The sequence below is a fragment of the Accipiter gentilis genome, chromosome 9, assembly GCF_929443795.1.
Source record: "Accipiter gentilis chromosome 9, bAccGen1.1, whole genome shotgun sequence".
Classification (NCBI taxonomy): domain Eukaryota; kingdom Metazoa; phylum Chordata; class Aves; order Accipitriformes; family Accipitridae; genus Astur; species Astur gentilis.
In genome coordinates this window covers 20,248,076-20,266,251 of record NC_064888.1, presented here as the reverse complement: position 1 = coordinate 20,266,251, position 18,176 = coordinate 20,248,076, and the positions used below count along the sequence as shown (strand labels likewise).

The following is an 18,176-nucleotide window of genomic DNA, read 5'->3' as shown; positions in this document are numbered from 1 at the left end:
ACTTCTACTCTGAGACACAGCTGAAGCACCCTGAATGGTATGGGAAGACTGAGGCTACATGTTTTCAGCGAGCTCACACAAATAAGCTCAAGCTGTTGCTTTTGACCTTTGATGCCCTTCATGATTTGTGTCCTGAATGACTAAGCTCAGGAAAAAGTCTAGGACAGGTTAAAGATTTAGCCAGTAAAGAGCATTTACATCTCAATTATGAACTTCCTAGTTCTAACAGAATGGAGGTTTACTGACTTTCAGACCATGCTAGGGCTTACATACAGAGATGATGGGAGTAAGGATAAATACAGAGGAACAAAAGATTTAATTTTTTGATATGTAGTTTTTGTAGCTCTCAAATTATCTGTACAGATGAAGTTTAGAATTAGCTCTAACTGTACCTAAAGATATTTATTGTAAAGGAACAACACAATTTGGAAAAAAAAAAAAAAAAAAAGCAGACTTGAAGATATACTGATTTTGCACAAAGGGCTGTAGTACAATCAAAATCTGGAATTTCTTGCATATTAAGTATCATTTTAGAAGTCAACCAGAAATACATGAATTTTGTTGCAGTAAAAAAAGCAAACAGAAAAAGCAGAAATCTGGGAAATCAATCACCCTGTCTAGGAATCCATTTGTGCATACTATTTCTTTGAATGTAAAACACAGGCTTCAAATGCAGCTGCACCTATTTCATAATTCACATCTTTATCACCTAACTATAAAGGCAGCGTAACAGTCTCTGCTTATGCACAAGGTATCTATGACAAACCAGCAGTCCTAATCGAGGAAAAAACATTATAGATGCAATGTTTAGAAAATTAATTGCCTTTTTGCTTCCAAGAAACAGCACTGAAATTCTAATTTGTCCTCATTTTAACATATGTCTGTATTTTAACATAAAGAACATGGATGCAGTTTTATCACTTCTTTCACAAAGGAAAAGAGCGGTCACTTTTCAGCTGAAAACAGGTCTGAAAAGTGTTACCTTAAGACTGAACATGCAAGACATTTTAAATGCATGCGCTTCCTCCACCAAAATGTTAACACTTTTAACACTGCTTTTCCACATTTTATTTATAAACAATTTTTTCATAAGAAGTTTTTCTTGAAACAGCTGTAAAACAAACAGTTGAAGATCAAAATTGCACAATGTGTGTTACCCTTCTCCTCACTTTCCAGAGCACGTGCCTCTCACAGAACTACAGAAGAGTACCTCTAAACCAGCAGACAAACCCCCAAATGAAAATCTGTAATGTGATCTTGTAACAGCTGATCCTAAATTAATTTTAGAGTCCTAAGTTTGAAAAGTTGAAGAAGAAAAATCAGTGCTAGGTAAGCTTCATATAATCATCTGAATGGCTCTATTGCCTCTTTCGTCATGCTAAAGTTTGCTTTGTTGTTGTTTTCATCTTTCCTTTCAAAATAGCCTCCTGCAGCTCTAAGCTAAAGATCTTCCTGGAGCTTCTATGTGACAGCTGCAGTATCTTAGCCATCTGTTTAATTTATATTTGCTAATGCAGCTCCTGCTGTTTTCAACTGACAGCTTTTTTCTCTCTTATTACCCCCACACGGGAAATCATTGCACTTGCCAAAGTTTCTCTGTAGTCTCAGATGTCAAATCAAGTCTGGTGACAAAAGGTGATGAATGAGGCTCCTATGCACCTCCCTTTTGTTTTGTTAAATTATGAAAATCTGTAAGTGGGTTTTGGGTTTTATGTTATTTCTTTAAAGAACGATTATAAACAAAAAGAAAGGATGGAGTGCAGAAACAGAGGGAGATAGTAAAGGCAAATCATACCCCTTTCCTCTCAACACAGCAATTCTGTGGGAAGGTTGAGGCTGGAGGATCTCCAAGATACTCTCAGAAGCAGAATATCTATTCCATACGCATTCCTAAAGCTGCGATTCAACCTCTTCAGTCATCTATGCCCACCTACCAAGCTCAGGGTTTGGCCGACTACTGACTTTCCCTCACTTGCAACCAACATGCCTCCTAACTTTTCTGGAGTGCTCTGGATCTCGGAAGTATTCACAAGTCAATGGGAAGTGATGGAGCCTCAAAAAGGCCCACACATTGCAACACCAGTACTTACTGCCATCCTGTAAAGCCTCTGGCAGGAAGGTGCAGGGCCTGCACTCTCTGTGCTATTAAAAGACACTGGATAAAAGCACAGACTGGCTCCTGAAACAGCAGTCAGCTTTATACACCAAGCACAGATGTTACCATCCCTGTAACTCCCCTAGAGCATAACAAGAAGATTAAAGAGTCTAGCCTTGCTGAAAAATAACATCAGGTTTAACATAAAACTTTGAAATTTAACATAGATACCCCTGTCCTGCTTAAAACCGTGTCAGCTGAATCACAGTGAGCTCTGCAATACCTGTCCCAGGTGATGCAACGCTCCTATGTTACAAGGACCACATTTCAGTGACTAGCCCCAGTCCAGAAACAGGCAGACACATCAAACACAAAGAGCTGCACATAAATCAAACCCAGAAGTGAGACAGCTCTTCCTTTCTAAATTCTCCCTTTCAAAACAACTTTATTAACTGGAGAGGCACACAGAAACATGAAATGGGCACTTCCTGAAGGATTGGAAGATGCGTGCTTTCTGGTGCCAGAGAGAGCCCAGTGCAGCAGCTGATAAGGAGCTAGCAGGGATGCATGTTTGAGGGAATACTTGGGAGACCAACAAGTCATAATCTCTTACTACCACTGTTCCCAGAAGATGACGATGAGAAATTAAATCTATTGTTCTAACACTCTAAAGTTGGCTCCAGCTCCTAACATCAAAGCAACCCATAGGATGGAACTTGTGACAGCTCCCTATCTTGTGCACAATCATCCCACTGAGCTCTGGAGGATGAAGTCACTTGAAGCAAAATGAACGTTTCTGCTTTTGAAAGTACAGCAAGCTAGTGCCAAAAATAACTACTGCTGCACTCTGGAGAAGGTTACTGCTTCATCTTCATATCCCCACTCCTTTAATAATTGTGGTACAAAAAGTCAATCTTTGAAGAGCATATTGGACAAACCAGAAAAGCTAAAAAGAAAAACCTAGAATAACCTTAGACCTAATATACTAATAGCTACACCATACATGAGAACATTACATCCTTTCCTACCCAGGAGATTTTGTCCAAGAGCCAGACTAGTTAACTCCTGATTTTTATTCTGTATCTCAGTCTTTCCATCTGTAAATATACATAAATGTTGATGTACTTCACTATAGTACGATTATCCAGTGCTATAGGCTAGATACCCAGCACAGATTCTAATCTTTTTATAACTCAGTGCCAATACCAGGGGAAAAAGAAAAATCACCAAGGAGTATACAGACCTGAAAACGTGAAGAGTCACTACTCAGCTTCAGTTCATTGCTTGTACTTTATGGCATTTCCTAAGTAACACAATCAAGAAAGCATAAAGTATTAAATTATAATAATATAGATAGATTAGATTAATGTCCCAAGTCACCAAAGAATTGTTTCTTCCGAGTTTCTTCAATATACTGAACCAAAGACCCACAAAATATGAATTATCTCCCAGTGTCTCCCTCTACCATGCTACCCAGGCCAAAACTATCCTTTATATCAGTTCCTCCTTACCTCAAGAACTGTATGTGCAGTCTCAGAAAGAGCTGTGTTGTACCAGACACAGACTGAGTGAAAAGACCATGAACCTGGGCAGAGAAAAGTTTTGTATAAATATATTTTCCAAAGTGCAAACATTCTCCAGCCAGGGTGTCTGATTCATTTCAGAACCTGAACCACTGCAGTTTTCAGATTAGGAAATTAAATTAAAGTAGTGCTGATTTTAGTGGTTCCTTCAGCCAGGAACAGGAATAACTGAACTGAAAAGAAATTACCCAAAGCTGCAAATAAAATAAAAAGATTAAAGAACTGTAAGGTAGGCATACTGGTCTTATCTTTGTCAGCCAGATATTTTTGTTTTCCTCCTTTTTCCTGGGTTAATAAGAATTATCGAGTGTTACTTTGACTAGCCTTTGGTCACAAGCTCCTGAAGAAAAGAGGAGGCTCAGCCATGTGCTGTTGCTCAGTCTGTTACACATTATTGTACCTGTTAAGCAGAAAGGCTAAATCAAGGACTAGGAAGACCACAGGATTCCAGCGGAAAGGAGAAAACCAGTGCACAGTAAGGTGCTCTCCTAGGTGAGCAAATGATGTCTTGCACAGTAAGACACAACACTACTAAAGAACTGGCATAACAAACGTTGCAAAACCAGATGCAGAAAACAAAAACTTCAATGTAAGATGGCAACACATTTTACAACAAACCAACCCGGTTCATTTCTTCTCTGTAGACTACCACAGCCCAAGAACAGAACAATACTTTTCTACACCTTAGGGGCAAACACAAGTAAATATTAGAATCATAGAATTCTTTAGGTTGGAAAGGACCTTTAAGATCTTTGAGTCCAATCATTAAGCTAACACTCCCAAGACCACCACTAAACTATGTCCCTAAATGCTGCATCTACGTGTCTTTTAAATACCTCCAGGGATGGTGTCCTGGTTTCAGCTGGGATAGAGTTAACTGTCTTCCTAGTAGCTGGTACAGTGCTATGTTTTGAGTTCAGCATGCAAAGAATGTTGATAACACTGATGTTTTCAGTTGTTGCTCAGTAGTGTTTAGACTAAAGTCAAGGATTTTTCAGCTTCTCATGCCCAGCCAGGGCACAAGAAGTTGGCACAGGACACAACCAAGGCACCTGACCCAAACTGGCCAATGGTGTATTCCATACCATGTGACATCCCATCTAGTTTAGGAACTGGGAAGTGGGGGGCAGTGAATCACGGCTCAGGGACTGGCGAGGTGTCAGTCGGCGGTTGGTGAGCTATTGCCCTGTGCATCATTTGTACATTCCAATCCTTTTGTTACTACTGTTGTCATTTTATTAGTGTTATCATTATCATTATTAGTTTCTTCTCTTCTGTTCTATTAAACCGTTCTTATCTCAACCCAGGAGTTTTACTTTTTTCCCGATTTCCTCCCCCATCCCACTGGATGGGGGGGAGTGAGCGAGCGGCTGCGTGGTGCTTAGTTGCTGGCTGGGGTTAAACCACGACAGTCCATTTTGGCGCCCAACGTGGGGCACGAAGGGTTGAGATAACGACAAACCTGACCAGAGCTTGTTAAAACAAATTTGTTCCAAGCGTTCATTATGTTGATTTATGTGTTCTTAGAGTTGTTGCTCTGGCTTTTAAAGCTCTGTTATGTATCACCTCGCTTGCTGTATATAGCTCCTCTTCTACTGCTTATCATCCGTGGGAGGTGGATTAAGGTTTTCACTTTGATGTATGGTATAACACTGGTTTATGGTATGATAAAGTCATCAGCTGTGGGATTAATCCGGTATTTGCACTTAGCATTGTCACCTTTATACGGCAGGAGCCACCTGTGGGAAACTATTAATAATTATACCATTTACCTTTCCTCCATGGAAAACCAGTCTACGGGTGGGGTACCTTTCTTCCCCTCTCCTTTCTCCTTCAGTCCAGTTACAATGGTGTTTGAGAATTTTGAAAAATTTGAATGCTCCTGGGGTGTTGGGACTAGCACGGTCCTAGCCCTACTGCTAGGAATTAGCATACTTCTGAATGTGGTTCAGCTCTTGTTTAAGGTTAAACAGCTATTTAAGAAGATCACCCAGAGATGTGCCCCAAGGCTAGATAATTATGAGTGGGAGGGTGTGTGGGGTAGTACCTAGAAAAGTGGGCACCTCCAGTGTTTTGGAAATTCACCCCTGAACAAGTGCAGGATCCAGAAGAACTAGTAAAATATTTGGAAAAGGTATGCTGTCACCCCGGCAGCTCCAGAGAGATACAAATCACTGCAACGTGCTGGGGCCTGGCCCATGCCTATCGAGCCCTGTTCGACACTACTCAGTACCCTCAAGGGGAAGAGAAAGTCTCTAGACCTAACAACAAAATGATGAGCACCGCGGCCACCCAAACCTCGGCAATGGGCGCTGCGGCCCCTCTAGGCCTGGCAAGGAGCATTGCAGGCACCCAGACCTTGGCGACAGGCACCGTGACCCCTCCAGCCCCGGCGACGAGAACTACCCAAACCTCAACAACAGACACTGCGGTTATCCAGAACCTGGCGAGCGATACTGCAACTGAACCAGAGGACCAACCTGGACCAGTATCGGTTGCCCCCGTACAGAAAAGGAAATATACAAAAAAATCAGTTCGCTTAGCAAAGGATGATGGTGAACCAGGGTCATCATGGGAACCGGAGGAAGAGGCAGAACCAGAGGTAATAACCCGGTCCCTATCCTTGAGTGAGCTGCGGGATTTGCGAAAAGATTTTGGCCGCCATATAGGTGAGCATATTATCACCTGGCTCCTCCGATGCTGGGACAATGGGGCTAATAGCTTAGAATTAGAAAGTAGGGAAACCAAGCAGCTGGGATCACTTGCCAGGGAAGGTGGCACTGACAAGGCACTTGGAAGAGGGACACAAGCCATCAGCCTCTGGAAGCGACTCCTGTCAAGTGTGAAGGAAAGGTACCCCTTTAAGGAAGATGTTATTTGTCAATCAAGCAAGTGGACCACCATGGAAAAAGGTATTCAATATCTGAGGGCATTAGCTGTGCTAGAGACGATTCATCATGACCCAGACAACCCACAATTACCCAAAGATCCAGACGAAGTCCAATGCACACGACCCATGTGGCGGAAGTTTGTACGGAGCGCGCCATCGTCCTATGCCAACGCATTGGCAGTAATGTCCTGGAAGGATAAAGAGGCACCAACAGTGGAGGAAGTGGCTCGCCAACTGCGTCAATACGAAGAAAATCTCTCCTCCTCCCTACAAGCCTGCATTTCAGCTGTGGAGAAGCTGTCCGAGGATTTCCAGCAATTCAAAAAGGATATGTCCTATTTCCCACCTGTAAGGACCAATGTCTCAGCTATTAGGAGTGAGCAGTCTTCTGCCCAAGAGAGAGAATATAGAAGGTACACACCGCGAGATGCCCTGTGGTTTTACCTATGTGATCAGGGAGAGGACATGAGGAAATGGGACGGAAAACCTACCTTGGTCCTAAATGCACGGGTACGTGAACTGCGAGGAAAAACCACCACAAAAGGGGATTCTACCAGGAAAAATGCCGCTCCAGTTTCCAAACAGAGTAGAAGGGCTGACTTTATTTCCGATCCTCTTGAAGGGACTTCTGAGCCAATTCTATGAGAAGTGAATACTGAATACTCTAACCAGAATTAGAGGGGCCCTGCCTCCAGCCAGGTGGAGGAAAGGGATAACCGGGTCTATTGGACTGTGTGGATTCGATGGCCTGGCACGTCAGACCCACAGGAGTATAAGGCTCTAGTAGACACTGGTGCACAGTGCACTCTAATACCATCAAGTTATAAAGGGACAGAATCCATCTGTATTTCTGGTGTGACAGGGGGATCTCAAGAGCTAACTGTATTGGAAGCTGAAGTAAGCCTAACTGGGAATGAATGGCAGAAACACCCCATTGTGACTGGTCCAGAGGCTCTGTGTATCCTTGGCATAGACTATCTCAGGAGGGGGTATTTTAAGGACCCGAAGGGGTATCGATGGGCTTTCGGTATAGCTGCCTTGGAGATGGAGGGCACTGAACAGTTGTCTACCCTGCCTGGTCTCTCTCAAGACCCTTCGATTGTGGGGTTGCTGAAGGTTGAAGAACAGCAAGTGCCAATTGCTACCACAATGGTGCACCGGCGGCAATATCGCACCAACCAAGACTCTCCGATTCCCATCCACAAATTGATTCGCCAACTGGAGAGCCAAGGAGTGATCAGCAAAACTCGCTCACCCTTTAATAGTCCCATATGGCCAGTGCGGAAGTCTAATGGGGAATGGAGATTAACAGTTGACTATCGCGGCCTCAATGAAGTTACCCCACTGCTGAGTGCTGCCGTTCCAGATATGCTAGAACTTCAATACGAGCTAGAGTCAAAGGCAGCCAAGTGGTATGCCACAATTGACATTGCTAATGCATTTTTCTCAATCCCTCTGGCAGCAGAGTGTCATCCACAATTTGCCTTTACTTGGAGGGGTGTCCAGTACACTTGGAATCGATTGCCCCAGGGGTGGAAACACAGCCCCACCATTTGCCATGGACTGATCCAGACTGCACTGGAAAAAGGTGAAGCTCCGGAACACCTGCAATACATTGATGACATCATTGTATGGGGCAACACAGCAGAAGAAGTCTTTGAGAAAGGGAAGAAAATAATCCAAATCCTTCTGAAAGCTGGTTTCGCCATAAAAGAAAGTAAGGTCAAGGGACCCGCACAGGAGATCCAGTTTTTGGGAATAAAATGGCAAGATGGACGTTGTCAGATCCCAATGGACGTGATTAACAAAATAGCAGCTATGTCTCCCCCAACTAATAAAAAGGACACACAGGCCTTCTTAGGTGTCGTGGGGTTTTGGAGAATGCATATTCCAAATTACAGTTCGATTGTAACCCTCTCTATCAAGTGACCAGGAAGAAGAATGATTTTAAATGGGGCCCTGAACAACAACAAGCCTTTGAACAAATTAAACGGGAGATTGTTCATGCCATAGCTCTTGGACCAGTCCAGACAGGACAAGATGTTAAAAATGTGCTCTACGCTGCAGCTGGGGAGAATGGCCCTACCTGGAGCCTCTGGCAGAAAGCACCTGGGGAAACCCGAGGCCGACCCCTGGGGTTTTGGAGTCAAGGATATCGAGGATCCGAGGATCGCTATACTCCAACTGAAAAAGAGATACTGGCAGCGTATGAAGGAGTTCGAGCTGCCTCAGAAGTGGTTGGTACTGAGACACAGCTCTTCTTAGCACCCCGACTGCTGGTGCTGGACTGGATGTTCAAAGGGAGGGTCTTCTCTACACATCACGCAACTGATGCCACGTAGAGTAAGTGGATCGCACTGATCACACAACGGGCTCGCATAGGAAACGCCAGTCGCCCAGGAATTTTAGAGGTGATCATGGACTGGCCAGAAGGCAAAGATTTTGGAATGTCACCAGAGGAGGAGGTGGCACGTGCCGAAGAAGCCCCGCTGTATAATAAACTGTCAGAAGATGAGAGGCAATATGCCCTGTTCACTGATGGGTCCTGTCGCATTGTGGGAAAGCATCAAAGGTGGAAGGCTGCTGTATGGAGTCCTACATGACAAGTCGCAGAAACTGCTGAAGGAGAAGGTGAATCGAGTCAGTTTGCAGAGGTGAAAGCCATCCAGCTAGCGTTAGACATTGCTGAAAGAGAAAAGTGGCCAGTGATCTATCTCTACACTGACTCATGGATGGTGGCAAATGCCCTGTGGAGGTGGCTACAGCAATGGAAGCAGAGCAACTGGCAGCGCAGAGGTAAACCCATTTGGGCTGCCACACTCTGGCAAGATATTGCGTCCCGGCTAGAGAATCTGGTTGTAAAAGTACGTCATGTAGATGCTCACGTACCCAAGGGTCGGGCCACTGAGGAACATTGAAACAATGAACAGGTGGATCAGGCTGCCAAGACTTAAGTGGCTCAGGTGGACCTGGACTGGCAACATAAGGGTGAGCTATTTATGGCTCGGTGGGCCCATGATACTTCAGGCCATCAGGGAAGAGATGCAACATATAGATGGGCTCGAGATCGAGGGGTGGACCTGACCATGGACGCTATCGCGCAGGTTATCCATGAATGTGAAACATGTGCTGCAATTAAGCAACCCAAGCGGTTAAAGCCCCTGTGGTATGGAGGGCGATGGCTGAAATATAAATTTGGGGAAGCCTGGCAGATTGACTGTATCACACTCCCACAAACTCACCAAGGCAAGCGCTATGTGCTGACAATGGTGGAAGCAACCACCGGATGGCTGGAAACATATTCTGTGCCCCATGCCACTGCCCGGAACACTATCCTGGGCCTTGAGAAGCAGGTCTTGTGGCGACATGGCACCCCAGAAAGAATCGAGTCAGACAACGGGACTCATTTCCGAAACAACCTCATAGACACCTGGGCCAAAGAGCATGGCATTGAGTGGGTGTATCATATTCCCTATCATGCACCAGCCTCTGGGAAAATCGAGCGATACAATGGACTGTTAAAGACTACATTGAAAGCAATGGGGGGTGGAACTTTCAAACATTGGGATACACATTTAGCAAAAGCCACCTGGTTAGTCAACACCAGAGGATCTGCCAATCGGAGTGGCCCTGCCCAATCAGAATTTTTACATACTGTAGAAGGAGATAAAGTCCCTGTAGCGCACATGAAAAATATGTTAGGGAAACAGTCTGGGTTACTCCTGCCTCAGGCAAAGGTAAACCCATTCATGGGATTGCTTTTGCTCAAGGGCCTGGGTGCACTTGGTGGGTGATGTGAAAAGATGGAGAAGTCCAATGTGTGCCTCAAGGGGATTTGATTTTAGGTGAAAATAGCCAAAATTAAACTGTATGATATTAGTTGCTATATAACCCTGCTACTGTATGTTATCATTACTATAATTGTTATATGCTATATCCATAGTACTACAGTAAGAATCACTTGGATCAAGCAAGAGAGAACTGCGATAAAACTGAGCAAAACGCAGTAGTGATGGAACCAGAACTGACTCCAGCATGCAACAATCCAACGGTGCACACCATCCTCCTGCTACGTCAAATGTCATCTGCTCATCACACCGCACTGAAGCCCAATTCTGCTCTACCGACTGAGAGGACTTTGCACCATTCCTCCTGCCCAGACAGACTGGTATGAAAGATGGAGCCCAGAGTCGGAAACTAATTGAACTCAACAAATGTTTTATGAACATAACTCATGAACTAAAGGAATGATATCTCTGTGTGTGTGTATATATATATATATAATTGTTCATATGTCTCAAAAGAATGGAAAGGTGGTGATGATTAATGAGGATGTAACTAAAGGTATGGGAACTGAGCATGACGTCAATGGTATAGAATAAGGGGTGGATAGTGTCCTGGTTTCAGCTGGGATAGAGTTAACTGTCTTCCTAGTAGCTGGTACAGTGCTATGTTCTGAGTTCAGCATGCAAAGAATGTTGATAACACTGATGTTTTCAGTTGTTGCTCAGTAGTGTTTAGACTAAAGTCAAGGATTTTTCAGCTTCTCATGCCCAGCCAGGGCACAAGGAGTTGGCACAGGACACAACCAAGGCACCTGACCCAAACTGGCCAATGGTGTATTCCATACCATGTGACGTCCCATCTAGTTTAGGAACTGGGAAGTGGGGGGGACAGGGAATCGCTGCTCGGGGACTGGCGGGGTGTCAGTCGGCGGGTGGTGAGCTATTGCCCTGTGCATCATTTGTACATTCCAATCCTTTTATTACTACTGTTGTCATTTTATTAGTGTTATCATTATCATTATTAGTTTCTTCTCTTCTGTTCTATTAAACTGTTCTTATCTCAACCCAGGAGTTTTACTTTTTTCCCCGATTTCCTCCCCCATCCCACTGGATGGGGGGGAGTGAGTGATCGGCTGCGTGGTGCTTAGTTGCTGGCTGGGGTTAAACCACGACAGATGGTGACTCCACCACTCCCCTGGGCAGCCTGTTCCAATGCTTGACAATCCTTTCTGTGAAATTTTTTTTCCTAATATCTAATCTCAACCTCAGTTCCCTCAGCTGCTCCTCATAAGACTTGTTCTCCAGACCCTTTCACCAGCTTCATTGCTCTTCTGTGGGCACGCAAAGCATTGCTTCCTATGGGAGGTTACACGATGGCAAGTAGTGTGTTTGTGCACACCTCCTTTTGGACACCTCTTCACAATTTTACAACACAATGTGTAAGGGGGAAAAACCTGACACTTTTTGCTAGAAGAAAATTTGCCTTTTTTTCAATTATTTCATAAAATACCTCTGCTATACAACTTCTTAGCACATGCAAACCACACAGGCCTACAGGATTTCCTGGAACTGGAAAATAAAAAAGCATCTTTGCCATTTATACTACAGAGATAAAAGATACTTCAAAAACTGAGTAGGTTTGTTTTAGGAAGAAAGCCATTATTCAAGGGTATACGGATTTAGCAGCAGAGTCAGGTACAGGATTATCTGCCCTCTCAATCTTTTCCATAAGTGTTCTAAACATTGAGCATCCCAGGAGAAAACATCTGAACTAAACACTTGATTCTTAGCTTGGTCAGACACCACTTGATACAGCCTTCAACCAAGCATTAACAAACTAATTCAGCTTTCCATTGTCCAGGATAGTGGGGGATGGGAATAGCCAGATAATGGAAAACCCCAAGCACACAAACCCTGCTGCACAGAGGCAAAAGCCCAGTGCCTGTGCACCATACTTCGCAGCGCTCCAGGTTCTGGGAACACTCTTAGTTGGGGTACAGAGGCAGCCCTGTAAGTAAGCCCATCTGACAAATCTCTCAAAGAAGAAGGGATCACAATAATATGGTACTCTTTCACCAGTCATCCCTCCTAGAACTGCTACTATGATCAGCTCCATGGATCTAAGTCTTGCAGAGCCAGAGCTTCAGCCCAAATCCACAAGTTGTAGGCTCCAGCTGGCTCCCGAATGCTCCTCCAGCTCCTCCAAAGCCAGCTTCCCAGCATCCCATGTTCCGGGAGCACAAAGCAGAGATATCAGCAGTGGCTCTGAACAAAGCTGGCAAAGGGTCAGCAGGTGAATTAGCTCAGGGTCTGAGCCATGCAAAAACCTATGTACTGCTTCCAGGTCTGAGCCTGGGATTTCTGTATGTATAACTTGTTTTATTTTCCATGGGTACATTATTCAGATAACATTAGCCATAAAAATTAAATAGAAGAAAGGCCAATTTCAGTGCCTACACAGTAATTCAGAGGTCAAAAATTAACTTATCATGCTTACAGAGGCTACTTGCAACATCCCTCATGTAGTGTTTGAAATCCCTTCTCTAAAGTTTTGCCTGTGTGTATTCCTCTTCACTTCCCAGCATCCTCAGGCATTCCCAAGAGCCACTTCTGCAGAGTATAAAGATGATACTCTCAAGGAAATCAGACTTGACTCTCTAGGCTGTCCAAAATATGCAAGTAATATACTTAATTAAGCATGAGTGTCCATACATACACAGCACTTCAAAACCACACCACTACAGACCTTAATACTCACCACCCTGAACTTAACCCTGAGCTCCAACAAACAGGTCACAGCCTTCCCCAGAAAGGTTAATGCTAGTTTTCTTCAATCACAGAGGCAACAGCTTTCAACAAATTCCCAAGAATTTAAAAGTTTTACCTTCCAGAAAACCAAGTTTTGTTGTTAATCTAAACTTTAGGTGCCTAGATTTAAAATGAAAAGGCAAGTACATCTGCTCACAGCTGATAAGGCCTCATGCTACTGGCATCTATTTATATCCATGATAGAGTAACAAACCCATGTACTTCAAACAACTGAAGCAACTGTTAGTTAAAATATGGAAATAGAAATATGGGACTAGAAGCCACCTCCTTTACTGTATAAATCCCTTCCCCATAAATCAAGAAAACACCCACATTTGGGTAATGGTAATAAAAGATCCATACTGCCTCTGAAGACCAACTACCAAAGCAGAGAATCTTGAAAACAATTTCCAAGTTAGTACATGATGGCAACTCCCAATGGCATCTTGTTGGTTCTCATCTGAACGCTGAAGCCAACTCCACCAAGCCAGTTAATGTCTTTTGACTGAGGTCACTAACATGCTGCTTTGTGTACAGGCAGCTTCTGCTGCTCAGCATTGCTCAGGAGCACAGCCATTGCAGGAAGACATACGGGAGCATGAGTTTAGTGTTTGTGATTAACCTCAAGCAATGCCTGATTTGCAGGGTTGCGAAGCATAGATGGAAACACAAGTTTAAGGTCCCAGGAAATAAGGAAGAGGTAATTGGTCCTATGGGGCTAGGTCCAAGTGAGAGCAAATATGATAGAAGACAGAGGAGGATGGAACAGAACTGTGCTTCCACCTATGGCCATGCCAGCTTGGCCCAGAGCTGATGTTATCATCCTGCAGATGATACTCAGCCCAACCGAGTCTGAAAACCCCTACATAAGAGGACATCACAACTCACACATACACAGTTGTTATACTACATTGAGATACTACTTATAGGAGAAGAAACTGCAACATCATATTGCTCTGTGATCAGTCGGTTATCAAAAAGCTTATTACAGAGGAGGGTTAATAGCTTCAGGGTACAGTTCCACAAGGAGCATAAACCAACTAGTGGCTACCAGCAAAAAGGTGGACCCACAATCTCTGGCTATTCATAGCACACTGATCCAAACAACTAATCCACCAAAAAATTATTATCAGTCAGTCAGATTTATGAGCTGATCGAATGCACCCTATAGCTCAGGAACTGAAGCAAGACAGAAATGCCACAACCATGGCAGATGAGAGCAACACTGACCTTTCCAGGAGAAGCATAGTCTGAGATCACCTTTCACAAAACAGTATCTTTATTATACAGCCTATAGGGGAAAGCAGGGATATAGAGGCTCGCTAGAGAATGTCCTAGTCCATTAGACCATGTTTTTTTGTGTGCATGTGTGTCTAGTCCTAAATCTCAAGAGTCACCATGCAATGGAGACACCGGTTATTTCCATCTAGACTTTTAAACTGTAAAATGGTGACAAACTTTAAATATGTTCTAGGAGTCAAAACCCTGAACACAAGTGAAATACAAGCAGCATTTTCAAAAGCTCTCCCTAGTGTGCCCTGTTTCTTCTACAGTGTCTCTCTGCTGTGAACTTTTATTTAAAACGGAAGCAAATACCACTTTCAGATATCCCTGCTTTCTCCTATCTTTCTGCTCTACTGATAGAATAAAAATCCAATATCACAGTTGTGGAAGAGCAATACAGAGCTAACAAAAGATAACCAGACTGGGTGGGGAAGGATGTACTGGTATAGAATGCTACAGCTCTGGAGCAAGACTAACGGAGAGGATTTCACAGGGACACATCTGAAATAGCCAGCAGCTCACCTTAAGGCATACTCTACACAAATTATAAGGGGCATCCTTTACGTTGCACCCAAATTTAACCCCAACCCACACTAGCTTGCTATTCCTAGTCTTTATGGTAAACTGACATCAAACAACTATTCAGAAATCCAAGGTTAGAGGGGAATAGCATTTACATTAAAAAGATTAATCCCAATTCTTGTCATGCGTACTGTGCTGTATTTTGGTTTACAGTTTTTCATTTTGATTTTGTGTTCCAAGTCTGGGTTATGGCAAGACAACAGGAACTTCAGTTACTATGCATAATGTAAAATAAACAAAATAAATAAAAAGACTCAGCTCTGAGAATCCAATGCTCTACATCTATAGATAACGTAAGCACCAATACTATGTGCATGACATCTAGGCACAAAAAATCAGGCAGAAAAATCAGTCTCAGACACTGACCAAGGTAATTTTAAATATAAAGTAAGCCAGATGCCACAGAGTGACTTGGACAGGGATTACAGGCAAAAGCAAATGCACAGTACCTGAAATTGTCACATTTCTTCCAGTCAAACCCTCATGAGTATTTAGCAATTATTCAAATCTCCCCATCCCTGATGAGCAGTAATACTGCACATCTGAGTCTTTTAACTAGCAGCCACATGGTTTATGGAGCAGCCGCTCTGCCAGGTAAGGGGAAATGATCGCCTGTTGTGCTGACCTATCACAGAAACACATTTCATCTCAGCTGGAAATTGTTCTTACACAACCAGTGCTCTCAATACACTAGAAAATAGCTTAGATACCTGATATCATAGGTTTTAATATTCTGCCTGTGGATATGGCCATCAAAATCCCCACTGCCTCTCATTCCTCACGCACTTAATATGTTGATTTAATTATATGCCTGTAATTCAGTTTACATTTTACAGGAGGCAAAAGGTAGAGAGATTCCAGTAAATGACACTTGAGGCAAGAGAATAGGCAACTGGAGAGCATGACGCTCATTCTTTGCATATAGACCAGGGCTTAAAAATTCACTCAACCAGAGCAGGTAGGAAGCCTTGGCAAAAGCTAAACTAAAATTAATTTTCCAGACTTTAAGGTTATAAAGGTAACTTGCAAACTACAAATCAGTGAAGAGCTGTCTTCGTAAATCTGTAGGCAGACAGCTTCCGTCTGCTGCTCCACTCGGGGCTTTTTCCCCAGCTGCAGTTCACAAAGCTTTGCCCATCGTCACTGACTGGGGCACCGGGGACAGCAGTGGAGCTGAAGCAAACAAGGTCAGTTCCATGCTGCACTGCCTGGGAAAGCTCTGAATGGAAACCCAGGCACTGGTCACTGAAGAAAAGGTGAAGTAAAACATCTAGCAAACTGAAGGAGGTTTAGAGCTGGATCTTCCTCCAGTTGCCTGTACATAAATAGCAGCCAGGAGGCTTTAGCCCAACATAAGAAAATGACAAGCCCTGGCTACTGTTCAGATGAGAAAGGAGAAGGAAAAATGAATCAAACAACTCTAAACCTATAATGAGTGGGACATTAAAGAATTTTCCGAAAATAATTTAAACAAAGACCAGATGGAATGAAGCAGAGAAACTACCAGATGTGTCCTAATAATAAAATTTATTATTGTTGTTGTTATGAAGTCAGTCCAATTGTCATTAGGGAAAACATAAAAATAAAAAACCCCAATCGATCAAGTAAAGGTCAATCTTGGTGAGGGGAAGAGGAGGTAGCATTTCAGAGGGCAAAGTGAATCTAAATATACCCATTTTGAAAACTGGAAGATATTTTTTCAGAAGTTGAAACCTGTCAAAAATACCCAGAAAAATTTTTGACAACCTCTAGAATTATTAGCATAACAGTCCTCACAAACAGAGTGGGAGCGAAAGATTGGGGATTTCATCTCATGCAAACTCATAAGCAGGTAGGAGTCTATTTTTTTTAATAAAGCAGTATCTAAATCAAAAAAACCCCAGCAGATTAACAGAATAAATGGAAATACACATGCAAGCTTAATACTGATGCTGTTTCAGCTCACTCAAAATCACCGTGTTAAAACAAATGCTCACCCTTTCCTCTAGCCCTTACAAATAATAAGATGAAGCTGAGTGCCTGTTAGGAAGCTAATCCCAAACTACAGTATCGTTCTGTGTCACAATGGACTTCCCCCCACTTTTCTCCTCCCTGTATCACTTTCTCTCAACTCCATCTGAAATGGGTGATGTATTTATGACAAAAAGAAGCTGCTTCAGCAGTGTATTTTTTAAAAATCTAAGATTTTTACAGTACCCCAGCCAACCAGGTTCAAACAGGAAATCAAAGTCCTGCATATTATCTCATAACTAAAAAATCATGGGTAATTGGGTCCACTACGCATGTATCCCTCTAAGGAATCCCTAGCTCTGGGGACAAAAATACTACTACAATCTTTACAATAAACTAATTAAGGAATGGGACGGTATATTCATACATATTTCATATTCATGTTTCTATTTTTATTTTGTATGTATTGACATACATATATGCCTTTCTGATGCAGGAATTAAAAATTCCTCTTAACACACCAGTGGCCAAACAGCTAACATTAGCATTTTGGAAGTGGCTTGCACAACACGAAAAGCACATGGTAGGAAAACTCCAGCAGGCAGAGAACAATCCAACAACAAACAGGACATAAAGCATCAAATGGTAAGCGAACTCTCAAGGAGCTAAGACAGATGCAAAAGCTGTCGGTGACAGTGTAGAAAGATGTATTTGTTTAGCACGTTTAGAAACATATAGGAGGTGTGGAAATGTTTATCAGTGCAATACTCTGAAAAGATGTACTGAAAGAAAGAGTTCACAAATGTTTATCAAACACAGCTTTTCAAAAGCACCCAGAATAAATTTCCTCATATGACCTCAAATAAATTGAAATGCCACCTGCTAAAGTACACCGTCAGTATTAATTAATTCCTATGCTGGTACAGTCCTCACACAGTGGGTTTTTGCAGAAAGCTCACAAAAATACCTTCCCTCTCCCAGCGAGTATATGTTCATGGAATGCTTCTAGTTGGAAAAAATGTCTGAATTTAAATTCTAAAAGTAACATAATTTACTAACCATTACTTCCAGAAGCGGAATCCACATGCCTACCAAACAATGCCAGGTATTCACTTCTCCCAAACTCTATTAAGTGGTCATCAGTCAAAACAACTCCTCCAGTAAAAAGGACAAGCTTAAGCCTTTCAGCATAAGCTGAA

General features: G+C 42.9%; 1 protein-coding gene across 7 annotated transcripts in view; it reads right to left on the bottom strand.

Moving 5' to 3' along the window:
* NDST2 (N-deacetylase and N-sulfotransferase 2) overlaps window positions 1-18,176 on the bottom strand; it is a 116,715-nt gene that overhangs the window by 81,924 nt on the left and 16,615 nt on the right. Inside the window, exon 2 of one of the 7 annotated variants that reach the window (XM_049811374.1) lies at window positions 3,607-3,680. The exons of the other annotated variants lie outside the window; for them this stretch is intronic. The gene's annotated coding sequence lies outside the window, so the exon portion shown is untranslated. The remainder of the gene's footprint in view (window positions 1-3,606; window positions 3,681-18,176) is intronic. 7 annotated transcript variants of the gene reach the window in all.